The sequence below is a fragment of the Toxotes jaculatrix genome, chromosome 1, assembly GCF_017976425.1.
Source record: "Toxotes jaculatrix isolate fToxJac2 chromosome 1, fToxJac2.pri, whole genome shotgun sequence".
NCBI lineage: Eukaryota > Metazoa > Chordata > Actinopteri > Toxotidae > Toxotes > Toxotes jaculatrix.
Genome location: NC_054394.1, coordinates 20,845,164 through 20,856,442, shown reverse-complemented (window position 1 = coordinate 20,856,442; position 11,279 = coordinate 20,845,164).

The window sequence follows — 11,279 nt, the reverse complement described above, 5'->3', positions numbered from 1 at the left end:
ATAACTGCTTCAATAACCCGGTTCATTGTTAAAGATTTGAGACCATACTCTGTCGTGGAGAACGAGAGCTTTCGGGACATGATAAAAACACCGTAGCCCCGTTACAACATACCAAGTGGTCAGCATTTCACTGACAAGTGCGTGCCAGAGCTGTATAATAAAGTCAAAGATGAAGTCAAAGAACAGATGTCTAACACAGAACGAGTGGCAATTAAAATTTAATTAAATTAAAATGTTATGTTCTACCTCCATAGCTTACAGTTCCCTGATCTGAGGCTAAACAGATCTTTCCAAAAGTTTTAGTTCCTTCACCTTGTTTAGTTGTTTTTTTGGTTTTAATTTGTGCCAATAATGATTTAGAATATTGTTTGTTTTTCATTGTCAGAGGGGCTTTGTAAAGTTCTTACAGTGCCATATGTTGCACTAATAAGCATGACATGTTTCTGAATTCACATGTCAAAACACAAGTACAGATATACTTGTTCTCTAGTCTTTGACAAATCTATTGGAATGCAGGTAATGCCACATTTATAGTTCTGACTTGTTAATTCATAATGTAAAATGTCTAATTGTAAATTGCACAAGTTGTAAATTGTCTTCTTTGAACAAGAAACTATCAGATTGTGACATGTCCCATCGAAGCGAAGCGTATCGTATTGTATCATAATGAAATCCTACCAAATCGAACTGAATCGTTCCATTTTAAAATGTATCATTTCTGAATTGTATTATGTATCGAGATACGTATCAGATCGTCTTATATTGGAGAGATGCACATCCCTAGTATGTATACATGTAAAGTATATTTACTCCAATAGGCTACTGAAGTACAATGTTGAGGTACATGTACTTCAGCTTACATACGTTGTTTTCCCATTTAAGCCAATTTATACTTCTTCTTCACTACTCTCAGAGGGTAATGTATTTTTTAATATGCTTTTTTTCCTGCACAACCCTTATTTGTCAACAGCAGCGACAAGTTACTTTTCAAATTAAAAGTTTCAATGAGCGGCTGTGGTAGGGGACAAAACCTGCCTGCTAGGAGCAAATTTCGTCAAAAGTTTGATCCCACTTCTCAGCTTGTCTTTGCTTCAAATCATGCAGTGAAGCAGAAGACATAAATATGATGTAAATTAGTCCCTGGAGTGGGGGTGTATCTGTCTGCTGAAGGCACATCTGTAAACTGAGCGCTCCTTTGTTATACTGTATTTTCTCCTATATACATGGCAGTCATGTTTGTTCGTGAGTTAAATTACAGTTTGTCTCTTACATTTCTTATAGCTACAAATGCAGCCTTGGATAGAACCTTTATCACTTCATATGTTTAGATAAGGGTGAACCCCACTTGTGCTTCCTAGAGGCTGTGCAGCTCCTTTAAAAACAAAACAGACAGAAAAAGGAGATTGTTAAAGAATCTCAGGTCCAGAGAGTTTAGTGAGACAGGAAGTGGGTGGAAATGGTCACTTGTGCAGGGAAGGAGTTCAGGAAGTGATAAGAGGCTGTGTTCTCCACAGATTCCCTTTTTTTCTAAGCCATTGTATCTAACTTGCTACCACACCAGTAAGTTACCCCATGTTATTTGCTGTTTTTTTGTGTGCCTAATCCTGCTTATATTTGAGTTTATTTATACACAATTCTGTTGAGTAACATTTGTTGTATATTCATTTACTTCTTTAAATAAATAATGTGACCAGAGCAGCACTCCCTTTAGGCCTTTGGTGGATGTATCAACATATAAGTAGATTGTTTCCTCTTTGTTCATTTTAACTGGTCGTGGCATGCATGTTAGTATTTTGATTATGTATTCTTTTGTACAGAAACTCATCCATTCATCCAAGCATCCTTTGTTTGTTTCCACTTAATAAATGATTGAAATGGCTCCTGGATCCAGTGTAAATGTGCACACCAGACAGTGTTTTACAGAGATTGAACCAGCCAACAAAGGAGCGTTGTACCAATCAGAGGTGACATGTGCTGTGTGCTCCATGAAGTTATGATGTGCAAATATTTTATGAATTTACAGAAACTCTGAAATTATGCAGATGAGACGGGGGTGTAGTACCATGCATTACTCTCTGCTGTAGTGCATGCTTCTACACCTTCTTGACACTACCACTGGATGGTGCCAAGTAAGACATTTTCATATCCTGCACGTAGTGGTTTGAAAGTTCGTAAGGGTGGTTGGACAAACTGCATTTATATTTACTTTGCCAAAACCCACTTGAATTACATAATCTTGGTATCACAGGCCTCAGTGGCATTCTTAGAAACAACCGTAATTCAGTGTACCACTAGTGCACAGTGCCACTAGTGCACAGTTGGCTGCCTTTGCAGCAGGTAACAAACTGACTTATGCACATTTATGCAACTGCCTGAAACAATGTTAGAAACTCAGTAAAGAAACTGAACCTCACCTGGTGACTCTGTGCTCTGATAAGATGTCTGTAGTGGTAAATACATATTTTTGAGGCTGTTTCTGTAGCTGCTCAGGACCATGGTTTATCATTATCATGTCAAACATTCAGATTTTATCCTTCTTTTTACAAGACATGTTGGCATGAAATGGCAACTTCTCTGGATTGACAACTTATCTCTTCTATCGCTTTTTGCTCAATAATATTTTGATTACTGCTGCCAGGCTGGGATGGGTGTTAATTACATTTCTTCAAAAAGGACAAGGTGTGTTTTGTTTTTTTTGTTTTTTCTTTTTTTAATAGTTGCAGAAAGCAGCTCCAGGGCATCAATCAATCAAGTAGGTGGTGGAGGCAGCCACATGCTAACCCCAATATTCTTACCTCCTGTATATGTGTGAGTGTGTGTGTGGTGTAGTCCCAGGTGTGGCTGCTGGTTCATTTGCAGCACTCTCCCAGGAGATGAGTCCCTCATGTCTCTATATCTATCAGACCCTCCCCTTTTCGTCCATAAGTACACCTCCCCACTCCTCTCCTGCTCATTTGCACTGGTTAGCATTCATCTGACTTGAGCTATTGTGAATTTTAATGAGTGTGTGTTGGTGCATTAGTCTCATTTCATGCCACATGCATATAAGATTAGATATAACCAAACTACACACTGTCAAAGTTATTTTGTTAATCACACTGAAATGTGAGTTGTTTTGAGTGAAGTTTTGCTTTAGAGAAAATTCTGAGTCAGTGAACATTAAACTAAGTCTAAACTAACTGTGAATCACATCCTGTCTCTGTTATAGAAGCAACGTGCCTTTGAGCAGGTACGGTATAGCGGACATACTGATGGCGTTTTAAAGACCTGTTAAACCAATTTAATAATGACTCAGAAGCACCCACAGAGTTAATGAACAGTCCCTCAGCGTCTGGAACACAGCCTGGGTTGTAAAAAAGGAAGCCAAACAACAGTCGGATACACTGGTTTTTCTGTTTGCTTTTTTAAAATGCTTAACACTTAAAGGAGAAGTGTTAAGTGTTTTAAAAAACACTTAACACTTAAAGGATAAGGCTGGTGGTGACTTTGTTCGATATCTTTATTACTGTCAATTAACCTCATGAAAACTCCTAAACCAATGATGAACAGATAACAAATGTTGTCAAAACTACAGTATCCAGCTCCTTTAGGAAATTATTTAGCCTTTTATTTCTTGACAGTAGATAAAATAAAATATCACCAGAATATTACTTTAAAGCAAAAAGCCAATGTTTTGGAAACTTTGCTTCCTTGCCTTTTGATGGGGACAGTTGAATGAGAAGACGGAAATCACACTCATACATTACAGTAATTTTAAAAATAAGTCTACAGCGAACAGCTTGTTAGCTTAGCATAAAGACTGGAAACAAGGGGAAACAGCTAGCCTGGCTCTGTCTGAAGGTAACAAAATCAATCTATCAGCACTTCTTAGTTAACTCACAAATCAACACTTTATATCTTGCTTGTGTAAAAACAATAATTTGCGGCTTTACGAGAGGTTACAGACTGTTAATGTTAATGTTATCTTTGAGATTAAACAAATTAAAGATAACATGTTAATTATTGAGCATTAGATGTGCTGATAGGTTGATTTTTTTTTTTTTAACCTTTGGACAGACTAACCAAGTCTAAGCTACAGTTAAGAACAGACATGAGATTGGTATCAGTCTTCTTGTCTGACTCTTGGCAAGAAAGAGTCAGACAAGTGTATTACTGTCTCTTTGTTTTCTGTTTTCAAGCACTATATGTTGCTAAAGACAATAAATTGAACCACAGTAGGGATTTAAATGAAAACTCATCTTATAACTCCAAACCTTTCTAGTTAAATGTGTGCTGACATGAGCTCTTGTATTTTAATAGGAGGTCCTTCTGGCATTGAGAAAATGATTGAATTAAAACAATGTCTCAGCTACACGACATGGATCAGTACACACATGACAGATGGCATCTCAGGTTGCCAAGACAACTGAACCCTAATCCGCCTCCCTCTTATCCCCTTTGCAGTGGTGGTGGGGGGGGGGGCGGGGCAGGGAGGGGTGTTTGATAATTCAGCACAGGGCACCATGTGCTGTGTCCCACTCAAATTGGTCCCCTGGGTCAAGAGGACCCCAGGCCCATCAGATGGGGACACAGTTATTAGAGACTTACAAGTGTTTTATCATTCTGTCAGATTAAAGCAGATTTCATTTTTAGGTGGAATGAGCTCTGTTTATGTAATTGAATATTTTTTGTGTCTGCTTTTAACCAGATATGTGAATGTATTTGTTTTCAGGTTTTCATTGCTTTCTAGTTGACTCCTGTGTACAATAACTTTTCCTCATGCTGATTTCACATTCAATATGTTTTAGGACAAACCTGGCTTTTTTTTCTCCCCTACATATGACCATAATACCTTTTCAATTTTTGTTTCATATTTAAATTTAAAGGGGAATTCCACCACTATCACTACTCAGTCTGTGAGAACAGTTGTATATTGTCTTTGGTAGTTCTGGGGGAAATATCATCAGGGTTATTTACAGTAATCATAGGCTTGGAGACGACAAATTGATAATGAAAGACCTGTGTTACAAGGAGCAGGAGTAATGGAAAAAAAATGTAAGAGATTGCATTATGGGAAATGTAGGACCTAGTGTGTTTAGAGCCACCAGCAAGAATTATTCAAAACTCCCTGTCTAACAGAAAATGCTTTTTGAATTTTTGACAAAGGGAGTACCTTGAAATCTCTCTGTACTTTGCGTCTCCTAAAATGTGCTGCCATCGTCATATTATGCATTGTGAGTAAAATCCACCTCCACTCTGCCATTTTTTTTTTAATCTCAAAGGAATTTACTGTGATTTAGCTAAATCATGTCATTTCATTCTTCATCTTAATTACTGCTCATTATTCTGACAAAGTATTAAAATTGTCTCACTGTCACAGCCTGTCGGTGGGTGTGTGGCTGTGAGGCGTTCATATAAATGAGTAATAAATAATATGTCAGCCAGTCCTGCACATTACAAATGAATGCTGGTTACCTCGGCTCAGGCTGGCAGGACAGGGGGTCAGTAGCTGCGGGGCAGACCTTTACTTTAATTAAACTACCTGTCACACTGAGCGTCTAAATGTGGAGCCAGTCTGGAATCACTGCCAGGAAATTGCTGTACTTTTCCTTCGAGTCTAAAACAGGAAAGGCAAAATTAAGACAACTAAAAAAAGATTTTATTTATGCCAGTTTTAAGCATATTTTCACTATATAAAACAAACCAATATGCAAAATCCTGATACAGCAAAGTGGTTTCTATGGAGTGTCAAGAAATGGCCACCAGAGGGCAGCACAGCTGCTTAATCACAAGCCCTTGATGCTCGACTAAAAAGGAAAAAGAGGAGCCATCTTTACTTTTAATGGAGTGGGGCGCAGCCATTGTACAGTGATTTCATGTGTCTGCTTTTAAGTGAGAAAACAAGAAGACAGAAAGAAAACCAATCCAGTGCAGTGCAGGTTTTTCACTTCCTCCTAAGACTGCAAACAGCAAATGGACAGACCTTTGATGAGAACCAAAGGGGAATACCTGCATTTAAAAGTGCATTTCAGTACCTGTATGCCTATGCAGCTCCATGGTTACCCGACAAAAGCTTAATGCACTTCAAGACCTTCAGTCAGATGTGGAGAGGGCTCGGCTCCACGGGCGGGTGCCTCACTGTCATTTGTCTCTCTGTCACTGTGATTCCAATCACTGGGATTTTAACAAGATTACCAGGAGCAAGTGGAAGCAATGGAGTGCCAGTGTAATGTAATTATCAAGTGATGGAGTGCTTGAAATGGCTGTATTATCACTGGCAAGTTGCTTAACCCCTGTCAACAAGTGAGGGATCACAGCCTCACTCCCTGTGTGATGATGAACAAAGACTTATCAGCATATATGAGCATAAATATGTGTTACTGTTTTCATTTGACATTTTTTCAAACGCAAGCAATGCAAGGGTGGATGATGTCTTTGTGTCTGTTTTTTTTTCTTTGTGTCTGCTTTGTGGATTTATGTGATACACTTAGCTGAAGTACAATTACAGCAGCAGCTTTAGTAGAAATAATGAAATGTGAATGTACTTGAGTGTGTAAAAAAGCAAAGACCTGAATCTTCAGTCCACACACACACACTTATGCACACATACTCCGCAGGCTCACTCTTTCAGCCTCAACCCCATGGTCCTAGAGTCTCTCCTGTCCGCCACATTTCTCTCTTTTGCCACTTCCTTTTCACACAGTCTCCATAGCAACTCATCTCAGTTTTAGAAACATGGACAAAAGACACATGAAAAAAAAAAAAGACATTCACAAATAATACATGTAGACACACAATCAATAGAACACACGTACAATTGCACACACATACGCACATATACTTACAGATGTGCATAAGAAGAAATGCAGAGGCACACATGTATCACGGCCTCACCCATAGACCTTTCACCACTGAGAAAGGATTTAAAGCTGCTCAAAATGTTGTTTTCTGTCATATTTATAAGTATTTTACTGCAAGTTATTTCCTTAGTCACAGGGTGATACAACACCGTCACCAAGACATTTGTTTGTCATAATGACATCAGCCAGAAAATACTGTCATATCAATCGTTCAATGTCTCTCTTTGTTAATTCCTGTAAATGCATCCAAGATGAGTCTCTGATGAATGGCAAGATGTTTCATATTAACTTTTACTGAGTCATTTCTTTTGCTTTCTGTGGTCACCATTCAACTCAGTTTCACATTTTGTGATGGGATATTGTGCCATTCAGCTTCATCTGTGATCGGATGTCATGAACATGAACAAGCTAGGAACTTTTAAGATTCACCTTTCACCTTCAGGCTTTAAAAATATTGGATGTAGCAGAACCAGAGACATTTTCTTTTTTTTTTTCCTTTTTCAAACTTGTACTCTTCAGACTCAAGTTTGACACTTGAGGCAGTTTGTCAGAGTTTGCACAGCTCGCTCTGGAGCCACACAATGCCTGTACACAGGCTATGATGTGTAAAATTATATGTGGAGTATAAAAAGCAATCCCAAGCTTGGCCACACTCCACCACGGGTCCTGAAAATGTTACTAAAAGTGAAAACAGTAGTAAAGGTAGTAAAGGAGTTGAAGTTTCAAAAGTGAAAGTAGTAGTTAGTTACTTTCCATTGCAGGGAGCTGAAGCCATTGAAACGTGTTGCATGTGTTTGTGTTTGTATTTGTGTGTGAGTGTGTGCATTAAGGGAGAGAGTAGCAGGTGTAAGTGGTTAAAAACCTTCAACTCCAAGTCAAGGTGCTGACTCTGTTTCAGCAGAAGGGAGAAAGACTGACAGATGGACAGAGAGAACGAGGGAATGAACAAAAATCTTGCCCCTCTGTGGAGCAGTGGATTGACAGATTTACTGTGTGTGGACACATTTCTCCTGTAGCAGCGGTCAGGGTAGTGTGAAGGGAACACCATTAAAATCGGCTTGTTTGTTTAGTCAGGGGCAGAGCCTGAAAATAAGTGTTTGATACATCGATCATGGAGGCTCACTGCTTGTCGAGCCAAAGCCAAATCTGCTTGAGTTTGAGTGGATATAAGCATGTACAGTCTTTCAGAGGTCATAGCCTGCCAGTGTGTGCTCGTGCAGTGTTTGAGTAGTTGTACCTCTGGGGGAAAAAAAAAAAAACTTTTCGGAGATGGACAGTGTCCAATCGGTGTGTGACTCATCCGATATATCATTCAGATGTGGCATCTCTGCAGTGTCTGAGTCACCATGCAGTAGTGACAGAGCGAGGAAGAGCACAAGGGAGGGAGAGAGAGCAAAAGGAAGAGAGCAGATAACAAAGGAGGCTGATATGATGAAAGAAAGATCATGACATTATCTTATCCTTTTCATCTGACTCTTTTCTGCAGCCTTCACTTTGCTTGCTTTAGTCTGTCAAAGGCAGAATCTAGTGGCACGATTGATATTGTGTCAATCTAGAGCTCACAGGAGGTATAGCCCTTACGATGTTTTAAAATTTAACACAATATCTGGTTTAAATGAAAAAGTCTAATAGTCAATAATCTGATGCCGAAAGCAGGTTTTTCCTTAGCACTTCTTTGAAATATTTACATAATATTTCTGATTATGTGGAGAAAATGAGACAATTGAAGAGTGCAAAACACAGCTAGATATTACTATGGGGAGTCTAATACCAATAATGCAGGGGGACAAAACATTAAACATGCAACAAAAGATAATTTATTTTGTTTGTTTTTGTTTGGCTGAGGGGTATTTTACAAATTTATATAATTTTCTTGTAATCTCCACTCTCTCACCTCTGTGACTCAATCAGTAAATTAAAGAAGAAGAAAAAAAGCAATCCAAAATAACAATAAAATGTAACCAGTCTGGGTGTAATTTTACCAGTTGTGAGTGAAATCTTATGCGAGTTGTAGCTTTAGCTCTCAGTTTTCATGTGAAATATCAAGCTGCCTGTTTTTTCCATCACCTTTCCAAAGCAAATGTCAGAGGTAGTGTCTCCTGTGTGTTTTACCCTATTTGTTTATTGTCTGTCCCTTTTCTCCCACACACGTGTCCCAAGGTGTCCGCTCTCACGGGCTCAACTCTTAAAGGCACCATGCATCAATATTTTATCACAGCTATGAAACAAAACAAAATCCATTAGATGAATGCAAATGTGTGCTGTTAAGTTCTCATTAAAGATAGCTTCAGGAAGTCAATAACAAAGAGTGGACTGAATGACGGTTTTCGAATCAGCAATTTTGTTTTTCAATTAAGGAGCAAGCGCATGTTTGCTGCAGTGGATGGAAAGTAATTGCCTGCAATTGTAAAGCAATTTCTAACCCTAATGGGTAAATTGCAGGATGTAAAAAGGGGCTTGCTGTTGTGCCATTCATACCAGCAATTACAGCCAATGATATAACATGAGATGATAAAGGGCTTCTTTGTAAGATCAACATTGTTTAACGCATGTGTTTTACAGGTTGGTCATTATTTAACACAGCTGAAGAGAATGGATTCACCACAGTCAGCTCTTGCAGTCAGGAGTGTGTACTGAGCCATCTCTCTAAACGCAGAACAAAAGGGCAGACGGAGATAGTGTCGTATTATCACTCCGCTTCGAGACCTCTCTATCAGATGTGTCACATCACTGTAGCTAATGAAATCAGATGGACAAGTATTGGTGACAGCATGAAATCAATAAAGCCTCAAAGGAAGGACGTGTCTGTACGCATGTGTGGTTTACCTTTATAGTATGAGTCGATGTAGAAGTGCTGTAACTGTAAATGTCATGTTGTAATTTCAAATGCTGTAAAAGCAGCCATAAAAATCGATTGCAGAATGAGAATTTAGTCATAGCACAACATTGCTTGCATCAAGTTATTATATTTTTCCTCCAGTCCCATTAGACATGAAAGGCCCTCCCCCCATCTCTCACTTTTTAATGAGATTTGGAGTGTGTGTCACCCCACTGTGAAGCCATCGGTGACAGGCAAGAGGACAAAAGGAGGCCTGATGCTTGGGTTTTGGGAAATGCCCCCCTCCTAACCAGACACACACACACACACACATATCTACTGCTAGCTCCCATCTGGTGATAGGGCATTAAGAGACTAGCCTGAATAAAGAACTACTGGCACACATACATGCATGTCCGTGCACAGACAGACAGAAACACACACACATTTCAATTCAGGTGCTTTAGCTCCATTAACTGAGGGAGGAGGGAGGAGGGGGGGGGGGGGGGGTCCCTTCTCTTCCTCTCCATGTTACCAATGTTTTAATCCTCTATTCAGCATCATCTTGTAGTGCAAACTGTCCTTATCAGCACAGGAGAGAAAATAAAGCAACAAGTAAATTTTGTTCATGTTAAAAACCAAAATGAAACCAAAATAATAATAAAAAAAAAAAACGAAGAAGTCTCAACTTCGATGTGAAATGCTGAGGTACTCAGTTTGCACAAGCTTCTAACCAGATTTTCTCCTTGCATCCCTCCAGACATAAAATGTATGCTTTATTCTGAATAATGTAGGAATTTGTGATACAACCAGCAGCATCCCTGAAGTGTGGGTTGTGACTCATGCTCTTGAAAGACAGCTATTTTTTAAATTTCTTTTTGATTTTGAAATAGTTTCATTTTTAACCTGGTCCACCACTGAGGGGGGAAAAAAGAGAAGAAGACAAAGAACAAAGAAAGAGCATTATGTCTGTCAGCATGTGCAGTGTACATATACATATACCTGCAGGTTTCCCAGCTCCATGTTCAAAGTCTTGCATTATACTGTCATGTTTTAAGTGTCTTTCTGTGTATGTGCCTGAAGGAGACCTGATGAAGGAGAGTTTTGGACTTCCTAATATTAGAGTGCCTCGCCCCAGAGGCTCCCCCTTGACGAACCTATGACGCACTTCCTGACAAGGTGGTGGCTGCGTATGGGGAGAGGAGAAGGAGGATGGGGGGGGAGAAAGGGGGTTGATGGGGTGGGTGGGTGGGTGGTGGGGGCAGCTAAATATATACCAGCTGTGCTGATAGTGCTGAAGGCTGGCATGTGCAACCAATCATGCTTCCTCACTCGTGCGGGAGGAGGATCCTGCTGCTGTTTTCCGAGCCAATCGGCACTGATCCAGAGCCTGTTGTGGGGGTAGGAGGGGGGCGGTTGTAGAAGTGCGACGTATAGAATATAGAAGATCATTTAAGGTCTTGAATACCACAATGCTATGCTGTGTTTTATCTGCATTTTACATGTCTATGTACAGATCAGTGAACACGCCTGTGGTCGTGTTACGCAGTGATCCTTCACTGAGCACCATGGACAGCTCACGTGTGGCTGTATGTGACTACGGAAGAAGATGCACAGAGTTA